At 46.9% G+C, this 24,183-nt stretch overlaps 1 protein-coding gene across 6 annotated transcripts in view; it reads right to left on the bottom strand.

Annotated features, from left to right (window-relative positions):
• LOC146809007 (sialic acid-binding Ig-like lectin 13) overlaps nucleotides 1-23,578 on the bottom strand; it is a 395,766-nt gene extending 372,188 nt beyond the window's left edge. For 3 of the 6 annotated variants that reach the window (XM_085615792.1, XM_085615795.1, XM_085615793.1), the window contains exon 1: nucleotides 23,523-23,568. The gene's annotated coding sequence lies outside the window, so the exon portion shown is untranslated. Of the gene's footprint in view, nucleotides 1-23,522 lie in introns of all 6 variants that reach the window. The other 3 variants (XM_085615791.1, XM_085615796.1, XM_085615794.1) reach the window with 2 other exon arrangements.
• Between the last annotated feature and the right edge of the window lie 605 nt (nucleotides 23,579-24,183).

Below are 24,183 nucleotides of genomic sequence, written 5' to 3' on the forward strand. Positions count from 1 at the left end.
GCCAGGGGGAAAACAATGTTAAGGAGAGAGGATTGTGGTCGCTATCGCAAGACGCAATAACCTCCATATCATAATGGAGTGACCACAGATTATAGTTCAACACAACATAATCTATTCTAGAAGTGTGTCCCATCCTGTTATAAGTGTGCGCACCCAAAGGATCCGATTTAGATCGACCATTGGTTGGTCTTAGGTCATATTCCATACAGAGTGCATTGATGTCTACCGCACTCTGGGACCATTTGGGGATCGGATCTAGGGTCAGGGTGGGAATACCTCTCCTTATATCCTCATCCCAGGTATCCAAAATATCCTCCCTGGCCAATGGCTCAAAACAGCAATTAAAGTCGCCTGCAAGAAGAATATAAGAATCAGTACAGCAGGCGGCTAAATCGTTGCTTAATCCTGTGGAGGATAGAGTAGAAGACCTGCCCCTGGCCCCCCTTAAATAGAGGTTAAAGACTTCCAGCTTCCTGCCCCCTGGGCATAGAATGGTTATCCTCTGGAGATCAGGAGAATGCGTAGGCTTTTGGGTTACACTTAAACCTAAAGCAATATTAACCCATATAAGAAGGCCACCGGACGGGCGACCTTTACATCCATATTGATGGGAAGCTGGAACAAAGTAGGTCGTAAAGCCCACTCGGTGCTTAGGTTCAAGGCACCACGTTTCCTGCAAGAGACAGATGTTATAAGGGTCCAAAAAGGCATTCCATTCGGGGATTTCAAAATTACGGGCAAGCCCTGCTACATTCCAACTTATAATCTTTAAGAAAGGGACGTCTGGGATAATCTGCCTTGGAGGGTTATCTACTGTGGCCAGAATGGACGCAGGTCCTACCCCCTCCGCAGTAGATCTATTTAGCCTAGGCAGTGGCTCAAACTGATGGTAATAGGGAGCTATTGCTGTATCCGTCAACCTCCTGATTGATGAAACATTTTGGATTGGCGAAACATTCTGAATTGGAGGCAAGGGGAGCGTACACGATGGATTCAGTTGATCCGTTACTACTTGGGAGTCAGAAATGCATGGCGTATACAAACTCGCCTCTATAGGTAAAACAGAAAACGTTCCCTCTAGACTTGGGGGGCTAACAACCGAAGGATCAATCACCACAAGAAAAGAGTCATTGTGCCCCAAAACCTGTGGTAAAGGGACTTGGGGAACAGGTTGGCATACGAGTCAATCTACCTCCTCAAGCCCAGCAAACCGATTCGAGGTGGAGAAACCATTCCAGTTTATACAGGGTTCTTGAAATTTTATGGGATGGCTCCTCCAGTTATGATGGTGTACTAAAGACCAGTCCTCTTCCCGTGTATATCTGGGACACGGTGGGTAAAAAAAGGTCAATGGCCTTGGTGTAACAAGAGAACCTTCACCAGTAGGCCAGGAGCAGATGTAATGTGCCGTGTGAGGGTCCTCAAAGGTCACCACTATACAGTCCCCGGGACTAGATTTCTTTGAAGGGCCCACCCAGGGGGTTCTGCGTACCATCAAAATTCTGCTTCTCTGCCCAATAGGGATTGGTCTATTCACGTTAAGCCAGTGGATTGTCTTGTTCTTCAGAGACTCATAGTTCTCATGATGGCCACTTCCTAACTCGGGGACACCCGTCAGCACAACCACATGATCATTGGCCTCTGGAGGGAGATCCATGTAACCCCCTCTAAAGTTGTTCTTAACAGGAGGGCTCTTAGATGGATGTAACGCCACTTCACTAAGAGGGGGACTATGCGGTGCACCTACATTGGGTTTCGCTGATGGTTGGGAGATAGGGCGCTTTGGAGCCTTAGGTATGAAGGCAATATTACTATGATCCACACCCACAGTCCCTTATGTAGGAATCAAACGTGCAATGGCTGGGAGAGGAGGGGAGGTTTGCGGGACTTGAGGGGATAAACCATGAGGAGGTGGCTCAACAACAGGAAAACCCTGATTTTCTAGACTTCTCAGGCCGAGAGTGGCCAGAGCAATAATGCTCTTTTCCATCTCGAGCAGATTATTCTCAATGCGTGAGAGTCTAAGATCAAGAGGGGTAAGAAGTTTCTTGAGGGTTTCCCAAACTAAACCTATAAATTCTCCTTCATTCCTTTCCCCATTCTCTACATGTAAGCCCTCAACCTCTGACTCCATGACCATGGGGGCAGTCGAGGGAGCAGAAACTGGACCCTCTTTAACTCCCACATGATGTAATTGTTCCCTGGGCACACACCCTTCTATAGAATTTAAAACCGGAGCACTAGTCAAGTTCAGGTGTTGTGCAACCACAATTTTAGCCTTCTTACGACAGTAAGCAGACCGAGAGGTGCATCTTTTTTTGGGTTGATAATTTTTACTAATAGAGCGCCTGGGTGGAAACATTGCAGGGATAGAATTGTTAGAACTAGCATCCTGCTTGAAGGGCATATTGAGAAGATTCATTGCACCATCCTGGGTCAATGGCTCTAAAGTGGGGGGTAGTGTAGGGAGAACCGGGGTGTGGTGAACGTCAACCTGTGTAACTACACAATGGGGGATAGCTGAACGCACCGGGGTAACCGCAGTGGCTATATGGCCCAGGGAAGATTTTTTTGACAAATCGATTACCTGGGACAATCTCCTAGCGGATGCCAGTTCCAGGGAGACACGAGTCTGGAGTTTAGAAATCTCATGGTCTATAGCTATGTTAGTACGAGTAATAAAATCGTCCATAGGACCATTGATTGAGGGACCGCTATTTGCGGCCTTACTACGTGTTTGCCTTGTGGCCATGGCTTGGCAACCACAACGACGGCAACCCCCTGACTAACCTGTGGGTATAAAATAATAACTGGTTAACAATTAAGGTACGACAGAGCTGTTGTAATAAATATAGAGAGGGTAGCCCCGACCTGACCTCGCTGACCTCGAACGGCCTCAAACGGCCCGCTCTTTGCCCGGTCTTCGCCCCGGGCTGCGTCCCGCGCGCGTCCCGCTAGCGCGTATGAGCGGGGAGGTTATAGCAGATGGGAGGTCTGAAAGGGGGCGGGGCCGGGAAGAGGAGGCAGGTGTGCTGGGTGAAGCGAGAGACAAGCACCCTGGTCCTCGCAGTCCCGGCTGTTAGAACCCCTGTGGCGGCCTCAGCAAGATCAGCGCAGCGTCCCAGGCAAACAGGTAGGTCCGGTAGGGAGAGAACAAACTCCAAGGCGTCCCACAGACAAGGGCAGCGAGCGGCACCCGCAGTAAATATATATACTTGTTAATAAACCACATTGCTAAGGGTGCAGCCATCCCGGTATCATGGCGGGGTGCTGTAATTATTCCTGTGTATAAAAAGGGAGATCGTGCCCAGCCTTGCAACTACCGCCCAATTAGTTTAATTGATACAGTGCAAAAAATTGTTGGGCGAGTGATTGTTAACAGATTGCTCGACTGGGCGGAAGAATATAACATTCTATCTCCCTTCCAGGCTGGGTTTCGCAGGGCTACTAGTACTGTGGATCAAGTTTTTCGGTTCCAGCTGATTCAGTGGAGGACCGTGGTGCTAGGTGGGGGCAGCCTTTATGCGGCTTTTGTCGATTTGCGGGCTGCCTTCGACCTGGTACCAAGGGCGAAACTGTGGGAAGTACTTGTGGCCTTAGGGGTCCCAGGAGTCTTGCTGACTTTGATCATGAGATTACACGAAGGTACCTACGCTAAAATTCAATGGGGTGGATACGGTAATGATACAGCCGAATTTCCTGTTGAGCGTGGGGTTCGGCAAGGGTGCTCAATGGCACCAACTTTGTTCACCCTTTTTATTAACGGCATTGTCCCCCGCATTCAATCACAGGCAGTGGATGCTCCCTCTCTTGCAGGTGTAAAAGTTCCGATTTTAATGTTCGCCGATGACACGTTAATTTTATCCAAAACTCCAAGTGGTCTGCAAAAAGCATTGACCATATTTGATAAGTTTTGTGGGGACCACGGTCTGGAGGTGAATGCGTCTAAAACAAAACTCATGGTTTTTAACACGCATAGAAATTTTAAATCTAATATTACCATGAGTGGACGCACTCTCGAGGTTGTAAAATCATTCACATACCTGGGGATCCTTATCTCTAACGATAATAGGTGGAATCAGCATCTAAATATTGCAACATTAAGGCACAAGCAATTAGCTGGCACCATTATTAAGGAGCATAGGAAATCACTGACCAAACCGATCAAACCACCCCTGATCATATATGAGGCAAAAGCAATTGGGTCAGCATTATATGGGGCTGAGTTATGGGGGTACGAAAATTTGCAGGAGCTACAAACCTCTGAGAACAATTTTTTTAGGAAACTAACGGGTACTCCACAGAGTAGTCCGTTATTGCCTTTGAGATATGAGCTCGGCAGGAAAGAAATCTCGGAAATGGGCAAACTACGACCGATTTTATATTGGCGTAGGTTATGGACCACACCTGAGCTCTCTCATTATGCGGCTGGGTTCACTGACGTTATTAAAGCAGATTGCTTTAATAGAATTAGATGGTTCAAATCATTAAAATTCGCACTATCTGAACTGGGTCTAAATGCATTATGGTCTGACCCAGCTGGGGCATTATTTCCCAATAAGACAACCCTAAAAAATATTTTTGGGGAAAATGTTGCTAATAGGAGTTTGCTCAGCATCAACTGTGGGTCCATGACTGCTAGTTTCCTTGAGGTTAAATTGTACCCCATATATGAACTGTACTGGGATTATATATCCAAACCTTTGGACAGGAAACTGTTTTTTCAACTAAGGGCGGGCTCTCTTCCTCTTCGTAATTTAACATCTAAGTGGAGGGAAGGAGGCCCAGCTACCTGCCCAGTTTGTGGGGAAGGTAACGAAACTCTTGGTAATTTTTTGTTCTCCTGTAAACTATACTCTACACCAAGGCGAGTTTGGCTGGCACCTATGTGTAGGAATCTGGGTACTAAAAGTAGTATGGTAGCTTTGCGCATTGTCAGATCGACTACCTTAACTTGGATCATAATCGCCACCGCAAAGTATTTGGGGTGGGCGTGGATAATAAGGCAGAGATTGCTAGTACGGTGACTACTCTCTGCCTAGACGTTCAGAGACTGCTAGATTATTGTCTATTCTCTGTTTTAGTGTAATTTATCGTGTCATCTGGAAATGAAATCTTAATGGTTCTCCTTTAGTATAAAGATATTATAATTTGTACTTAACTGTACTTTTAACACCAATGATCTTTATACCCGTGACTATGTATATTTCTTTTTGAAAATAATTGGTTCTTCTAAAGATATGTGCTTATGTCAATAATGACTATTCAGATTTAATTGTTTTTTACTATATGTTTGTATGTTTGCTTTTATGAGTAATACTCGAATAAAGCACTTTTTGACTTTGACTTTGACATATTTTTTTAAAGACACATATGCTTTTACCACTCATGACTTTTCAAATATTATATTTATACATATAAAAGGCTTTATACTTATCTGCTAAATACTTTAGGGCAGATTTACAAGCCCCTTGCGCTTCCAGTACGTCACTTTTTGTGATGAACTGGCAGCGCATTGCTCTGCCACATATTTACAAGGACAGGAAAAGCCACCCTGCATCGCGTTTCCTGTACTTGTAAATACGGCCCCTTTCCATGCAGTACTTTGAGTGAAAGGGGTGTTCCATTGGTGTTGCTGTGGGTTTTCTTACACAACACCCATGGAACCAGACACATTTCTAGATTTACGAGGATTCGTAAACCTGGAAATGCGTCAGTATGCTACGCCGCCCTAGGGGTGGCGTAGCGAGGCACAACGAGGAGAATTTTTTTCATTTCTTCTAATTCTTTTCCTCTTTCAATGTGTGCTGCATTCTACAGCACGCATTGAGAGAGGAAAATGCCTGAAGTGATTGTTTTTGTGCAGGAAGGTGGTCCTTCATGCACAAAAACAATCTCCCTTTGACGCAGGCATCCTTGCACCGTGGTGCAAGGGTGCCTGTGCCGGTGCATGGCAGCTGTTTGTGGGCCAGCACAGGGGAGAGCACAGGAATGCAACATATCATAACAACATGTTGTAAATATTTTGCATTCCTGTGCTGTGAAAGTGCTACAGCGTGGCGCAGCCAAAGGGCTTGCGGTGCCACGCTGGGGCACCTTTTTGTAAATCTGCCCCTTACTTTTTTGTTGTAAAGGCATGCGTGGTAAAGAGGTGATGGTTGTTATGAATGCATTGTTAAGGTATTTACAGTAATTGCATGCGTGGTTCAATAATACAACCCTCTCCAAACCACTACTCTATGACCCATCCAAGATCTCTACTGAACTATCCACCTACCTCGTCTCTCAGAATCTACCCAACCCTGTATGCTACTATGGACTCCCAAAAACCCTTCACAAACTCTTCCCTCCTTTATCCTATTCATCCAACTAACAGGTGTCTACCACTCCCAATAACAATCTATCCCAAATAACTCTTTCCAAATTCTTCCCTCTTTTATCCCTCCCTTACCCTATTCATCCAACTAACAGGTGCACGTGTCCACCACTCCCAATGACAATCTATCCCATACAACCCTTTCTAAGCTTGTCCCTTCTTTATCCCTTCCCTAATCTATTCATTCGTTTCGTTTCAAAAATCTTTATTTCGATCACAGATCATAAAAGATACATAACAAAATATGCACGATTAAAAAAAGTATTAAACATGATGTGATCCAATGGTTAAGACATTAAAAATAGATAAAGGAAAAAAAGGGGGTACAATATACTGTACTAAAATCTAACGGGAAGTCTGTTATACAAGTCTTTTCAGCACGCGGCTACGAGTAAACCACAGGGAGGTTAAAAATGTTGAAAGTGCAAAAACGACAATAGGAGAAAGATCTGTCTTTAAAACTCTGTAAGCTGGTTGAAAAGATCTGAAGCCCAAGTTCCTGAGTAACGGGACTAACCAACGTTTCCTGCTCCTCTCATAGCCCTTGCAGAAGAAAACGGCGTGAACTTCATCTTCTTTCGGATGAGCACAAACAGGGCAAGTTGCTATGGTGGAGCAAGGATACCAGGACGCTGTAAAAAATGCTAGAGGGAGGCATCCGTATCTCCATTGTAAGAGTAGTTTCCTCGTTAACAGAGGGGAGATCGCATCAAGGGTACTTTCGGGGCAGTAAGAATCTTTCGCTTTCAGGAATAAGTGTGTCAGGGATCCTTCACTGCTGTCGTTGATGGCTCTTGTGAGCATCAGTTCGTAGTATGCTCTCGTGAGTACCTTCTTTGAAATCTTTGTACAGGAGTTGGAAGGATCCGACCATAGTTCCGGGTAGCCCAAATCCTCGAACCTTCCCTTGACATAGGACAGCCACGGGATCCTCGTGGCATTCCGGAGCTGCAAGAATTCCTGGAGTTCCTCCCTGTAATTTAAGAGATCGGGGCTACACCACAACCGCCTCCAAAAGGTGAGGGGTTTCAGGCCTAACTCCTCTAATATTGGTCTTACTCCCAGGTCTAATCTAAGGGGGAGTAATGGAGTGCTCTGGGGGAGGGCAGTGACCTGTCTCAGGAATTTGTTTTCGGTGGACTGTAACTTTGGGACATGAGTGTGACCCCAGATCTCACCCCCATATGTAACACCCGCCCGTGCTTGAGTTTTATATATATGAATAATTGGGGTTAGTGGACGATAAAAAGATTTGTTCGCCAGGCGCAAAGTGCCACCCGCCAACTGTGCCAGTTTGATGGTCACTTTGGCCTGATGAGACGTCCACGATAAATGTTCGTTTAACGTGATCCCCAAATATTCGATATTGTGCACACGTTCCAGTTGTGTTGTGCCGAGCCTGGGTGGGGCTCGATTCTGGGGCTTGGGATTCAGGATCATAAACTTGGTTTTTTGAGGGTTAATTTCCAGTCCCCGATCATTACAAAAATCTAAAAAACCATCCAAAATGCGCTGAATCCCCATGGGGGATTTAGACAGCAGCAGGGTGTCATCTGCAAACATAATTGCAGGCACCCTGCTGCCAGTCAATTTTGGGGCATCCGAGTTAAGAATCCTGTTTAGGTGGGCAACTACCCCGTTCACAAAGATGCAGAACAGGGTCGGTGCAAGCACACAGCCCTGTCTCACACCTCTGCGAACGGGGAACCTTTCGGTTAGTTTGCCACCTTTGCCACACCTTACGCAAGCGTAGTTGTTGTGGTGGAGTCTCATAAGGATTGACAGGATGTCAGTAGGGACATTCAACTCTTCCATAACTCTCCAAAGCCTCGCTCTGGGAACCAAATCAAAGGCGGCACGTAGGTCTACAAAGATGGTGTATAGACTGCCGCCCTCGATTACAGCTGTTCTCCAGTAGAGGAGATTTAACCTGAAGATTTGGTCTATGGTTGACACACCCTCCCTGAATCCTGCCTGGTAGGGGGACAAAATTTCCATTTCTTCGGTCCAGGCCTGCAAACGATTCAAAATCAGTCTACCGAACAATTTTTGGGATATATCGATTAGACTGATAGGACGATAGTTGGAAGGGAGCAAGGGGGATCCCTTTTTGTAAATTGGGACCACCTCTGCTCCCCTCCAAGTATCGGGCACCTCCAATCCCTCCGCAATGGCATTAAATATTAGTGTTAGATAGGGTGCCCATATCCCGGGTTCCTGCTTAAACAGGTCACCGGGCACCCCATCGAGTCCAGGGGCTTTTCCAGCAGCTAGCGCTTTAATGGCATCCCTCACTTCTTTTTCAGTGAAAGCAACCCCAATCGGGCAGGATGAAATTGTGGGACCATCTCTGTTCTGTTCACCCCCACCCTCTGCGTACAAGGCCTCAAAATGGGTCTGCCATACCGTAGGGGCTATATTGGGCTCTATTGCGGAGGATAAATCCTCCGTGCCGTTCGCCACTACGCGCCAAAATTTGCGGGAGTCTCTAGCTGTTAGTGCATTAGTGAGGTTTTCCCAGTAATCGTGGTCCCATTCTGCCCTTGCGTTCTCCAGGAGGATTTTATAGGATTTTCTCCTTGCGCGGATTTCATCTTTGTTATGATGTTCCTTTATAGCAAGTAGCAAGTTGGCCTTGGCTTCCCTGCAAGCGGCATTATACCAAGATGTCTTCGGTTTAGGGCCATTCCTTTGCCTTGCAGATGAGAATAGATCCTGCTCTAGGGTGGTGAGGATGCCTGCATGTATTTGTGCAAGCTCTCCTCTAGTAGCATTGTCTAAAACCCTAGTTCCTAGCTGGAAGGCATCCTCCAGTAATGGGATTATCCTTTCGTATAGCCGGGATATTCGTTCTGGGTTACTGGCCAGTTTCTCCCACTTGACCTTTCTACGGTTATTTTCAAGTAGGAGGCCCGTTTTATCTTTGTCCAACCCATTAATTATTGCCTCTCTCCCAGGCAGGGAATAAGTCAGTTCCAGGGAATTGTGGTCACTGTCTAATCTTGGGGTGACTTTAAAGTCAACTATTGCTGACCACATAAACAGTTTGACCATTATATAATCCAATCTGGATTCGCTGCCGGGTTTATTAAAAGTATGGGTACTTGGTGTGTCTGATTTAGTACGACCATTGCATGCTCTTAAACCGAGATTGAGGGTGAGGGCGGTTATCTGTAGGGCTAATGGAGTCCAGGCCCATGGGGGAGGTGCCACCGTCTCAGGTATAAGCCAATATGAATCTTCCTCCAGGGAAGGACCGTCACGTAGCCCAGGGAGTGGTTCGTATTGAGCATTAAAATCGCCTCCTACCAGGCAAGCAAGTTCGCTTGGGATTCCTTCTAGGAACTTGGCTAGCTCATCCACTGTGCCAGATTCTTTATGCATGGGAACCGGCCTTGAGTAGATGTTGATTACTAGCAACTTCGATGAATCCGGCCACTCGAGTGAGACGGCCAATAGATCATCAGAAGCAGTCTCTAAATGAGTTGCTTGGCAACCTAAGTCCGTGGCTACCCATGTAGTTAGTCCCCCAGAAGGCCTGCCCCTTCCCCCCCATTTAGCTGCTTTAGAAAAGGAGGCGAAACCCGGGAATACTGTTTCTTCGCGCGCCCAAGTTTCTTGTAATAGAATTATATTTTTCGAACTAATGTATGTACCCCATTCTGTGCAATCTATTTTGCTAGCAAGGCCTGCCACATTCCAAGAAATCACTGTTATTTCTAGTGATTTGGTGGAGGCCGTGCCCATAAAAGCCGAATTGGTAGTGGTGCACTCGTCGTGCAGCCGAAGATTTGTGGGGACGGGGAACGTACCCTTGGGCCTGCTATCAGGGGAGGGAGAGGGGGGCATAACGCTTGGGACCTGTCTAGGATCAACTATGCCAGATGCTGAAAGATAAGTATCAGCAGCTATGGTGAATTTGAGCTCATATGTAGGGGATATTTGAGTTGCACTCCCCTCATCAACCGCATGTCAGTCTACCGTTTCGAGACTGCTATATCGGTTATATCGAGACTGCTATATCGGCTATTCATTCAAATAAAAGGTACACATACCCACCACTCCCAAAAACAACTTATATTTTCCCCTCTACTTATCCACCACTAATCCACCTTGTGTTCCGGAGTAGCGTTCTACTCGCCAAAAAGTCTTTCAATACCTCATCAGGGGTAGTAAGCACTAAAGAAATACAATTACAATTACCTATCATCCATTGTTTACAGGAAACTGGCTATGAGCTGCAACAGGCACCCTTTTAAAGTTCTCTATTCGTTAAGGGAGTCACTATTCACCAGGCCTGCTTTTTGCAGTAGAACCTTTGTCTCCTGCATACAGTAGCCAACTGGTCTGTATGTTGGAGCACAGTGCCATATGTATATAGTTATTGTTGCATTCTTGCTTGAATTGACCTGATCGATTATTGTATTTGGTGCGACAGAGATAGGCTTGAATGTTAGATTTCTTGAGCATTGATTTTAGGAAAATTTCAAGTCACTAAAGCAGCCATTGCTTTTATATGTTTTTGCAACCCTCTTCACCCGGGATCCATCAAGAGACAACTAGTCAAACAAGCATTGGCAATGCAATCGGTCTCGCCTTTGGGACCTTATATGTATTTATCTATGCAGCATATTAGCTTGGGTGCTGAAACATTTACTGTTCTAGCAGTACCACCCTTCACTGCCCTTGATACAACTGTGGTGGGGGGCGGAACAAGTGGGAAGAGCGCTAAGGAAAAAAGAGGAAAGCCTGCAAATGCACTAATATCGAGTGTTAGTTAGCAAATAAAACTTAACTAAGGGCTCTGTAGCACTAAGAGAAATATCAAAGCCTAATGAGTGCATGTCATTCCGGACGAAGGGGTTAGGTCACCCCTGCAAAGTTACTGGGTACAGGTGTTTACATCTGAGAGCCCTGATAGGGCAAGCCTCACACGTGTTGGTTGTATGGAGGGGTCAGAGATGCCTCACTGTTGCAAGTCGCTCGACAATTTTGGAAAAAGGGTCTAAGTGTTCCCCCTAGTTCAGATAAGGATATGAATGAAGCCTCACTTCATGCACAGAGAAAGGGTGGGTTGAGGGAAACTTTGCATTTATGCTTGGAGGATCACACTGCGCTCTCTCTCTCTCCCTGCAGGATCCCAGCAGTGGTAAAGCGAAGGTGCCATCAAGGAATGCAAGCTCTTCACTCACCCCCCCAACCAGTTGGGTAGTCAAAAACAGCCATGATTTGAGTACCACTGGCCCCTCGCTGGACACGGTTCCACTGTTCCTCCTGCACTATTAGTAGATACGTCGGGTTGCTGTCACCACCTAGCCAGGGCTGCTCCGCCTGGGCGTGTATCTGTGACTGGGGGTCCAGGTGGGACATAAAAGGAGGGGTTGTCGTGAGAAGCATTTCAAGTGTGAGCAGAATGTGCACCCCTTTTTACTTGGGTCTGGCACGGGCACGTGGAAAGCTGATCCTAAATGTGACAAGGCCGTTATAATATTACGACGGTGCGTACCTGCCAAGGTTTCAGGTTGCTTATGTGTGATATTTTCATAATTTCAGTGTAATTATGAGTGACTTTTAATGACTATGAGTGACACTTTCTCTGGAGCAAACTCTAGCAATGAAGAAGGGGGAAACATAAATATCCGAAATTACACCCATTTGACCGACAAGAAACTCTAAGAACATCCTAAAACTACTTCAAAGCACTAGAAATGGAAGGCCACTAGGTTGTGAGGGGGCCCCAGTGTGGAGCCTGAGCCAGCCTCAATGATGCTGAGCTCACCTCAGGCACTGTAACTTACTTAGAGGGCTGGCTACTGACTCAGAAAGTTAGATAAAATATCTCTGTGACACTCACTCCCCCACTATTACCGGCTGTCTCTCCTGCGCAGTCATCACAGACTCCATCAAAGGCAGCTTGTTGTATTTCGGCCCCAGCTCCCCCCCTTAGATAGCAGGGATGGGGATAAATACCCAGTGGAATAAAAGGCCTGACCAGCCCTGACTACTACAAGATATATGTTGTATGTTAGGTGGGGTCCTGTCCTGTGGGGTGTACAGTTGCATCCACAGAATTAAATAAAACCATATACACAAAAAGGCCTCTCAATAAAAAAAAATATTCTGCAACTAAATTACTAAAAAGGCAGTACAACTATGTAAGGGTGTGATTGGTAGCAATGAGGCCCAATATTAAATCAAATACAATCACCCCTCCTGATTGTTAGTAAGCAGCCGCGCACACTGTGCCCAGGTGAGTATTCTATAAGTGTGGCTTTCACCAACTTTCTAATAACCAAGCAAAGTGCCTGACATGACTGCTACCACTTTTGTAAACTCGTCCCTCTAGAGCGTAGAGTGACAGAGGCAGGGCTGTGGATTGCTGTGTCTACCTGCCTTTCTTCCTCGTAATGAGCATCACTTCCCGAATGATGCCATGGAGCAACCCAAGGTGTTACAATATCACAACAACAAAGAGAGGGAGAGGGAGAGAATCACTCTTGTACCCCCTAGTATACTTGTATAAACAACGAAAGAGTGAATTAGGACTAAGAAAAGGCTAATGTAAAACAACAGCGTGGGAAAAACCAAAAGGATTTTATAGAAGAACCCTCACTCACCAACCTTGTTGGTGACATGCTTCATCATCGGGTTCCCACCAAGGAGGCCGAGTGCCTCCCTGGTGTGCTGCGACGCCTGAGTTACAGTGGAGCTGGTTTTTGATGGATAGGTGGTGATGGACGTGAAATTAAAAGGTAGATGGTTTTAACCGATAACAATTTTTATTCAAGGTAAACCAAAGACCGTTAAAAATCAAGTGAGACGGACAAGAATTGGTTGGTTAGGATTTATTTATAGCATTTGTAGAGCGCTGCTGTAACCCTACGGGCATCCTGGCGCTGTGTACATATTGCTGAAAATACTGTGCAACAGAGGAGGGGGGAGTATAAAGTTCTGGTGAAATTAGACTTTGGGGAAAAGCCATGTTTTCACCTTTTTACGGAAAGCCATCAGTTCGTCTGTTTTCCTGATGTCGATAGGCAATTTGTTCCACAGATGGGCTGCGGCTAAGCTGAAAGCTCTGCCACCATAAGTGGCTTTCCTGATTCTGGGTATGCTTATCAGGTTGGAAGATGAGGAACGGAGGGACCGTGTGGGTATATACCATTTGAATTTCTTTTGAAGTGGTCGGGGGCCCATTCCGTGTACTGCCCTAAAGACAATGCAGAGGGATTTAAAGCAGATCCTTTGATGTACAGGTAGCCAGTGAAGATCGGCTAGAGCGAGGGTGGTAGAGGATCTTCGCTCTCGGGAGAGTGCCAGCTTCGCTGCTGCCGCCTGGATGCTTTGCAATCTGGAGATCAAATAGGCCGGGGATTCCAGAAGCAGAGCATTACAGTAATCCAGGCGGCTGAGAATGGTGCTCCTAACTATGGTGGTTCTGACCTGCGCTGGTAAGAGGGGTAGCAGCAGGATAACCACAGGTTGTCCGGTTAAGGTCAGTGGAAGGAAATGGTCAGGTTACAATAATCTCAATCACTTTAAGGAATCAAATGGTTGTGTTTGGAAGCTGATATGCATATTCACGCTGTTTTACAGTGGAATTCCCTGAGCATTGGTGCTTCATGTATGTATTTTGGTATAACACTGCTTCCTAGTAGAGTCTCATACTCACCTGGCATTGGGTTCAGAGGTGCGGCGCTTCTGTACTGGGTGCCACGCAGATGACCTGCCTTGGCACAGCTGGGGCTGGCACGACAGAAGTGTCCTGCTCCATCCTGTCAGGAGTGGTGAGGTTTTATATGAGCTGGCAAGTGCTTGTGGTGGGTGGGCTCAAGCTCGGCCTGTGCCATACAAAACAGGCGGGCTGGGACAAGAACAGTGCATTCTGGGAATTATAGTCAGGCTACAAGTCCTTCAAATAGCGCAGGGTGTAATTAGCACTGGCAGTTGCATGAAAACCAGACGTGCGGATAACATCGGCAAGGGACATGTCACGTGTATTACATATGCTAACCCACAATGCAAAAATGCTTACCAGATAGCACACGCACAAATGAAACTGGTCCAACTTATCACAAAGAAAACCCATTTACTTCATATGCAGATAAAACACCCAAGTGACCACCCCACAAAGACCATCTCTAGCAAGCACCACAAGTAGGATGACCATATTTTGAAAACAATTCTCGGGACATTTGCCAAACATACAAGCGGGACTATCATTTTAGAATGGCTCTGAATGACTTTCATTACTGTCCTCATCAACACAGAAACATGGAGGAGGCCGCACTTAGAGACTAAATTACATGCAGCATTTAAACCCTGCCTCGTGCATGTTAATTAAATTGCTTTCTCTTAAGAACTGCTAGCTAGCCATACCTTGGAAAATATGAAAACGTGTCTTTTCATATTTACAGTCAACCCTTTCAGAAAACCGGGACATGTGCAAAATTAGCTCTGCCGGGGGCTGGTGAAAACCGGGACTGCCCCGGCTAATCCGAGACGCCTGGTCACACTATCCACAAGGGATAGATATTTACCTTAAATTGGGCTCAGCTCGGACAGGAACAGTCTAGTGAAAACCTAATGTCCGGGGGCTGGTGCTGCAGCTGGTGGGCGCACAGAGAGCAGTAAAGTGATCATGGTCCGTGACTGGCTACCCTCCCCTCCCAGCTTTCCACACCACCTTGAAGGATTGACATAAGCAAATTGTCTTTGGAAGGCGGGGGGTCAGGGACCCCCCGGCCGTATTTATTATACAAAACAATAAAAGGATGAATATCAACATTACATCAATTATGTAAGAATACGCAAAATTCATGACATTAGATTTACAGTATCGTAGACAAATATCCAAGGCTAACCTTAACAAACGTCTAATACAACGTGTTTCCTATCCGAATCTAACATCCTGCCTGAATTTTGCATTCTAACATTTCTGGCCCGACGGCAAGGTCGCTAACCGGTGTCAAGTCCTACTAGCCACGCCCTTACCTACAGGTGCGCATGCGCGACAGGGGACCGCCTACCCCGTCGGCATCGTGAACTCCATTTAACCAACAAGGAGGGCCCTTACACTCTGCGTCATTTGCTGACGTCATGATGTATGTGCGGGGTGGCTACCAGCCTAAGGAAAGCGTGACTCCCTCCCCCGCATCTTTAGCAGCTAGCGGATTTTCCTGCCCCTGACGTTCTAGGAGGGACCAGTGGCCCCTCCCCCTGGGCCGCCCCCTCCGTGGATGGTGACGCCCCCCTTAGGACCTTAAATTGCTGCTCACCGATCATGACCTTACCGCCTGACCAACCCTAATAAATACGACGATGAGCCTAGGGAAAAAGAACTCGCTAAAGGACAACTACACTAAACTAAAACCAAACCATATAAATACAAAGCATGCTGTACTAATGGGAAAAAGGCCTAAGTACACACAATATTACCTTTTTAATGACAACATAATCACAGCTATATAACGGGAAAAAGGCCTATGTACCCATAATATTGCCCCTTTAACAACAACATAATCACAGCTGTATAACGGGAAAAAAGGCCTAAGTCCAAACAACATTCCTAATCACCAATCCTAACTTTAAACGGGAAAAAAGGCCTATGTCCGACTTAAATAGCACCCCTGACTAGTATTGTTCAGTAGCTTGTTTTTAGGGCAGGTGGGTGAGGAAAAAATTAGCAAGCCCCGAGCGCGGGGCACACGGGAGACACGGGGAGCGAGCCAGGGGCAAGAGGGCGCCCAGCTCCCTCCCCGCGCCTTATATCGGGGTAGTACGTCGGCCCAGAGGGCCCACCCCCTGGCCGTCCCGCCCCCCTGCCCCGGAAGCTGAAGAGCTGCCTCCGGGTCACGGGGGAGGCATCGCGCGCGTCATCGCCCCGCGACACACCCCCAACACCGAAAGGCCGGGGGAGGGGGGGGGCGCCGCACCGCCATGTGGGCGTGAGGGCCGAGTGGCCCCCACTTTACATATAAGTGACTGTACTGTACCGGCAAAGCGCACTCTGACCACCCACGGAGCGAGAAGCGGCACTTGTTCAGCTGAGAACACATTGAATGCAGCTGAAATCAGGGCCGGACTGGGAACCAAAACCGGCCCTGGCAAAGTGCTCGGCCGGCCCCCGCGGGGGTTGGGGGTGCCGCTGATCTTTTTGCCAGGGCTGGTTTTCGAACGATTTTGTTACAGGGCCGATTTTGCAGCTATGCTGCAAAAACGGCCCTGTAACAAAAACGGCCCCCAGGGGACCAAAACCGGCCCCCACCCGTGGCTCACCGGGGGATTGCCCGGAGCCCGCTACGGCCAGTCCGGCCCTGGCTGGAATGGCCACATAGACAATAAGCTGTGGAGTGCACGCACTGTATTTCAAAATACCTTCACTGCCGACTCCACTTGCGATGGGCCTGGGGCGCACTTGCAGCGATGCTGTTGTAATTTGCAGGGACAGATTCTGTCTCCGCCTCCAGATCTATGTGAGCATAGACTGGGCCCACAGCAGAGGGTAATGTCTATAAAGGAAAATAAGGCAAGTGCATGCTGAGCCGAGCCCCCCAAGGACTGCTGTACACTGGGGCAGGACAGGCGTCTCTTTGAAGGGCTGCAGTACTGAAGCAGTGCTTGGTCTTCTGTTAGTCTCAGACCCCTCGGTTCTTTTAATTGGATAGTAAACATAATTATCAGCAAGGCTGTAATATGTTCAGTGGGCCAGAACCAACATTCCCAAGTATACCAGTACCTTTAATGCAGGTGTACTGTTACTCCATATCCGGACCATTCCAAGAGTGTATCCATTTTAACATAGCAGCCAAGGTTTCAGATTGATATGTGTGACATTTTCAAAATTTCAATGTAATTATGAGTGACATTTCAAGGACTATGAGTGACACTTTCTTGTGAGCAAAATCAGCCTTTCTCTACCCAGTACACTAAAACCTCATTCCCAATATAAACAAACCTAACCCATCCAGTGCTTTCAAACACCACCTAGCCTTGGAACTAGCTCCATTCATATCCAACAGAACCAACCTGCCCCTTCCCAGTCCATCTGGACCCCACTCACATTCCAAGTGTTCAGCTCACCTGGGCCGGGTTGAGATGGGACCAGGGGCCACCGGCGTTGCTTTGATGATTGCAGGAGTGAGGCCGGGCATGGTGGCTTTTCAGGACTGGCCTCCAATTGCTCCGATATGGCTAGTGATTGCAGCCTTTGGACTGTCAGCAGAAAGGGGCTGCTGCCTGTGTGTCCTAGGAGCTGCACTGCTGAGTCGTTAGGTAAGCTGCACTGGCTAGCTCTTTGACTATCAGCTCGCTGTCACTCTGGCCACCATGATGATACTGGTGCCAGTGCAGTGTAGCTGTGTCACGTAATTGAAAGAAGGCATGTGGTGAACGGTTGTTCAGTCAACAATTGAACAACATTCGGCTAAATTAACCTGTTAGGGAGGCTGCAGGGGCCTGGGACAACGAGCAGGCCAGATTTTATTTAAATGATTACATACCACCAGTGAAGGAACAATAATATGGGCTTGTTTTTACTTATTGACCTGGAGAAAATTAAAGGCCATGCTGGCTTCATCGGTATTCAATCATGTGACGCGCAGGTGCACTAGGATTCCAGCAGAAGGTGCATTAACCCCAAAGTATATCAGCATAAAAGGCCTGACTGGATGAACTGCTCGCCCCTGACATATCTGCAGATATCTGCAGCAATGGCTATTGTATGGGGAAAGAGGGTCATTTTACAGCATATGCTAATGAATATTTACACAATAAAAACAAAAAATAAATAAAAATGTTCTAACCCAAAATAATAGAAACAATAAAAATATGTGCATTTAAAGGGCCCAGGAGGGAGTGGCGGTGCAAACCTTCACGCCGCTACCAGAAAAGATGGGAGAGTGTTTAATGGGGCTCTGCATGTTTTGGGATGGTTAAGCACAGCCGAGCTGAGCCCATTCCTGGGCAGCACAGAGTTGTTTACAAACACGTCATGCAGCAGTCTCCGCACAACCTGTCTCTAAAGCAAAGGGTATTTATTCACTGTTTCAGCCGGCTTGTTATGTTATGTTATAGTGACTTGTATAGCGCGCGATTACCAAATAGGTGTCCTGGCGCTGTCCACTACTCCCTAATCCAGACAGGCAAAACTAATTGCCAAACAGCCAGGTCTTCAGAGCCTTTCTAAAGCACAGTAGGCTATCCATACATCTCAGATGGAGAGGCAGCCCATTCCATAGTTTAGCTGCACAAAAGAAAAGCTACGTCCACCCCAGATGGCCTTTTTTATAACTGGAACAGTAGTCAGGTTAGCATCATATGATCGAAGCCACCGCAGAGGGGCGTACCATTTGAATTGTTCTCTCAAAAAGTAAGAGCCTTCCTCATGTAAAGCCTTAAAAACCAAGCACCCATATTCATACTGTCTGCACATCTCACAATTCCCTTTTCCGGTTCCCCTGCCTCATCACATGTGTTTCAATTTTTCAACAATGCACACCCTTGTATCCTAAGACCACTGAAAGGTAGGCGAGTGGGAAAGAAGGGCAGAGTTTGAACTGATCGCATGCAGCTCCAGTACTTGCCCCCCGCCCCCCACCCAGGGCCCGTGGTTGGCACCTTTCCAGGTCAGTTGTGTCATCGGTTTATGATCTAAGAAATGCATGTGGGTGTACCGCGAACTCTGTGACCTACAGCAGCCTTTCACCATATGTGCAGTCTATGTGTGTGCAGCAGAGAAGTGTCACACCGAGTAAAGCGCTCGGTGCTTCGGTTCTCTCAAGGCTTGTGTGCACTCTCAGATTAACATCTGGACATTATCATATGCATTAGTTGCTTTGTGCCTGATATTTAAAGGCTATTGCAGAGTATGCTGTGTCTGCCCGTCTTATTGGGGACGTGTTTCTCAAGCGAGTAATGCTGACTGCGTGGTATTCGAGAGGAGAGCAGCTAGAGCGGGGTCACCCAATGAGTGAATGAAGGACCCTTTATAGCTCTAGGGTTGGAAGAGGGGGGCTCATTTGGCCGTACTGTTAATATTGCTGCAGCCCGTTTACATTTTTATTCAAGTCTATTAGATTTGTGTGACCTATCTTACCGCATGTGATGTCCCTTGTCCACTTATCCCAATACCGCTTGAGCCTTTATTAATGTCGCTCACGGCAAGGGCGCATGACCGACATCCGTCTGGGGCTCCCTCAATCAGAAGTCGGGCACGGTTCTACATGGAGGAGGGGCAGTGAAATCGGGCTTTAAATGTGCTTTAGGAGGACTGCATTACTTTGAACCGGGTGGTGCGCACACGTGCAAACAGGACTACGCCCTTGATTTGGACAGGAGTACACACCAGAAGCCGGTATTTTGTGTAGTTAAGCACCAGAACACTTCAAACAGGGCCACGGAACACCTCTCGGCTGGGCTGCAACTGTATTGTTTTGCAGTATTTGTACAGCGCTTACTGTCCTTATGGGGGTGTTGGAATGCTATGCGTGTGCTAGGACACCACATATTCCATTTTAGAAACTGAAGCACTTTAAATAGAAGTGCACCCACACCTTTGAGCAAGACTGTGCACTTGGGGCAGTAAAGACCTCTCTGGGCATGACAGCAGTACTTTGAATGGGATAGTACATACATTTCAAAGCACGATTGTAGTGCTTCGAAACGGACATTACACACATTTATGAGCAGGACTGCAGCACGTTAGAGAGGACCATGGACACACTGCTCTCAGCAGGACTGCTTTGGCTTTACTAGGAGAGCAGATATACCTCTGGGGAACAGCAGCACTTCAAGCAGAACAGCGCGGCTTCTCTGTGAAGGACTGTTCGCTTAGAATAGGACAGAGGAAACACTTCTGGGCACAATGGAAGCCCCGACTGAAGCTCTTTAACTCGTATGCGTGCGATGTAAGGCATCACGCGCATACGTGTACTGGCTAGCTGAGAGTGCTGCAGTCTATTGCCTCCAAGTCGACAAATACGGAGAATTGCAATACCCTCTTTGTAACTGGTTCTATTGTACAGCGCTCTGACACCTTTAGGTAAAGTCTGCGCTATATAAAACTCCATTAAATAAATAAATAAACCCAGGGGCGCCCCTCAACTGTGGGCTGTCTTCCAGCGTTTTTTCAATGGGCAGCTGATCTACTCTGGGCATGGTTGCGCTTTTTAAAATACAGCCTAGAGAACGTAAACCTCAGACTCACACAATACACTCAACCCAGATTCAGCCACAACACCCAGCCTTGGAATTCTCGGCCCCGGAAGTCCCGCCCCTTTCGGCACATAGCCTTTCCTTTGGCTGAATATCCTGCCTGTCTGTGCAGGTAAACACATAACTTCTGTGACCCTGTTACTGTTAAGTGGGAGGCCCTATCCTAAGCAATGGTCAGGCACAAACGTCTCCGCTGTTACTGTCTCCGCTTCTTTGCAACACTGACATTGCAGGGAAGGCTGGCCTGATCCAAACATGGCTGACATGGAGGACAAGGCCCGCCTAAGACCTGCTGGCATGCGCAGTATAGTCTCTAAAATGTTCATGTCAGCTTAGTTGTAAAGGGTGAGAGAATAAGGGGACTTGTCCTCAAGTCGCTTTATTAACGTATTGTAGGAAAGAAATATACAAGTGTTGAAAAAAATACAGCGTTTCTTATGCGCTGGTGGGACGAGCTTCTATTCCTGAAGGCTTTTCGGCCCAGTTACTTCCGAGCCGAAAAACGGCACAAAAGCATACATGCCAACATTCCCGATTGTAAACCAGGAAGAGAGCACGTCATCGCGTGCGGGCCATTGCAGCTGCTGCCGGTGCTGGTAAACGTGGATCACGTGATGCTGCCTTCGGTGAAGCCGGCCAGGAAGACACCATGTCATCGGGCCGTTGCACCTGCTGCGGGTGCTGGTGAACGCGGATCACGTGATGCTGCCTTCGGTAAAGCCGGCCAGGAAGAGACCACGTCATCAGGCCGTTGCAGCTGCTGCGGGTGCTGGTGAACGAGGATCACGTGATGCTGCCTTTGGTAAAGCCGACCAGGAAGAGACCACGTCATCGCGTGCGCGTGGTTGTGGTTAGGCCCTGCGCCAGAAGAAAGTGCGGTGAGTAAAGGAGCAAGTAGCCTTGGAAGGATACAAATGACAACATAATCGTCATGAGGAGGGACTAACAAGTCTTAAACCAATTGGAAGGCAGCATTTACTGACCTAAGCCAATGAAAAACATGGGCAGAGAGTGGGCGGAGCTTCCACGAAGCTTCCACACTAAAGAATATTATTGCATGTCTCGGAGAGACAGCGCAAGCGCTGTCTAGGCTAGACCAAAAAAAATCAGGTAGTTGGAAAATCAAGCACTCCATTCCTGTCAAATACTATATTTAAAGTAATTCACTAGCATATGGCCTATCTTGTATCAAGGTCAAACATCTCAATTGCTGTTGTTGTCCCTGTTTGTGCTCCATGAGTCTGTGTGTTTATTCTCATTTTCAAACTAGAGCTGTCACAGACTTGGCAACAGGCTCTCAGCAGTGAAGCACACCACTATGACATAATTTAGTACATTTCCATCCAGTGAATTTTACATCGCCATGGACTCATTAAGCGAAGACTTGCATCGAAGTTGACACTCTTCTCTTCTGGTGTGTCAAGATCTGTCAATGCTCTCACACTTTCCCGCTGTCCATATCTATCTTCCTCCTTTCCACTTCACTACAAGCCAAATCACAGTGACAGAACCACAAAAAGAGCACAACTCTGGACATTGAGGGCAATATTTATGAAGGGGGTTGCGTTGCTTTTGCACCACACAACATGGTGCATGTGCGACCCAACCCAAAATGCATTTAATCGAGCCACGCACGGCCACTTAGTTCAGCCCTGAGTGGTTTGATAAATCAGGAGTAATGCAATGCAACACAAATTGCTGTGTTGGTTTACTCTGCCCCATGGAGGCATTCAGTCAGTCAGTCATAGATTCTTTATTCAGCCACCAACGGCCATAAAAGCACAGAAATAAAAACAAACATTCCATTGGCGTTGTGTATGTGTGCCCACGCACCTCCCATGGATTTTGAGGCATTCCCAGATTTACCCGAACGAATAGACCTGGGAATATGCCAAAATGCAACACCTTGTCTAGGAGGTGTAAAGAGGAGAACTCCTTGTATTTCTCCTTGTTACTTCCTCTCCAGCACACATGGATACAGGAATATACCTCAGGGGTTTGTTTTTGTGCAGAAAGGTGCAACTTTCTGCACAAATCAATCCTGCATGCAACGTTGTCGCTAGGCAACACATTGTGCGCCAGTGATAAGGAAAGGACAGGCACATGCTATATTGGGATGACTATTCCTGCCCTTTCCCTGTAACGCAGCACAGCAAGCTGACTTGCTGTGCTGCGTTACTTTTTAATAAATATGCTCCTGAAAGGCTAACCCTAGATGCTGCCTGAGAGAGACCGTTCCATCCGAGAACTCCTATGGACGACTACCCGTCCGCATATATGTTATGGAAATTCACCAAGATGTAACCTCTATAAATGCAACAACAATGCAATACACCCACACAGCCATTAATTAATAAATACATCCATGCACAATCCTTGTTGTGTTTGTGCTCGTACATATATTGCTTGAGGCAAGAGAGTATCTGTGTTTGTGTGTGTATTCACGCCTGTGTATATGCGCACTTGAATATTTTCCTTGTGCATAAGAGAGCATGTTTGTGCTATTTGCGGATGCAACCAGACATAACAAAGTTACATAATTAAACCATAACAAAGAACATATGCCCATAAAATAAGCCAGCCCTATTGCCTTTGCCAATGCTTGTCTTGTGTCTTTAATGCGTTACAGAAGAACAAACAATGAGCAGACCTATAATGCAAAATGATACCAATCCCAGTGCTAAATCTGTTGCGGGATTCTAAAATATCTCTTTGGCTGGCCTGCTCATGGACATACACAGGCCCTGGTTCGAGCTCTGGCCCCCCACTGAAGGGCACTGCCCCATCCTCCAACACAGGGACTAAAGGGACTGCCTATCGCCCCATGATTGGGGACCTGAAGATCTATCCCTGGAAGAGGACTGAAGCTTGTTTCCATCGATCTATGCATCCAATGATAGACACACAATCTAGAAGCTGTTTGTGCACTTACTTCTCGAGGAGCTGAGGCGGGCGTGTCTGTGTCCTGTGGGCTCCGTGCTGGTCTGAACCAATCTGTCACCACAGAAGGAGGAGAGAAAAAAACAAAGCAGGTCTGAGGCAACTTCCTTGTTGTGAACATTGGTTCAGGCTGTTCCACTTCCTAGCAGCAACCCCCTCTTCTTCTCGGCTGCATGACTGTAGGTTGAAGCGGGGACATGATAAGGATTTGTGGGCCCTGGGTCGAATGTATTTTTGGGACCCATGTTCCAAACAGCTTTGAATTTGTGATCCAGTTTCTGCTCTTTCATACCCTCTTTGGCTGGTCACTGAGTGCACAGGCACACACATCCAAATCCAAAATGTGTTTATATCTAATATTCAGAGATAGTTACTGTGTTTTCAATATTATAACACAGCAGTAGCTCACTAATATTGCAAATATTCTCTGTGACCCCTTCCTGTTTCTCACATGTGAGGTCCTGTTTTGATCTAAAAGAAACTTTTTTTACTGATGTTGCTTTAAATATAAACACATTTCTCTGCAAAAAGTTTGTAATACACACATTACCCGTATCAAAAATAAATGAAAGGAAAACGCTATTTACAACTATCTGTTTAAGAATGATTCAAGGTCATCATGGCAAGACTCAGACCAGAGCTGGCTCTATCAG

This window comes from Triturus cristatus, chromosome 7 (genome assembly GCF_964204655.1).
Source record: "Triturus cristatus chromosome 7, aTriCri1.1, whole genome shotgun sequence".
NCBI lineage: Eukaryota > Metazoa > Chordata > Amphibia > Caudata > Salamandridae > Triturus > Triturus cristatus.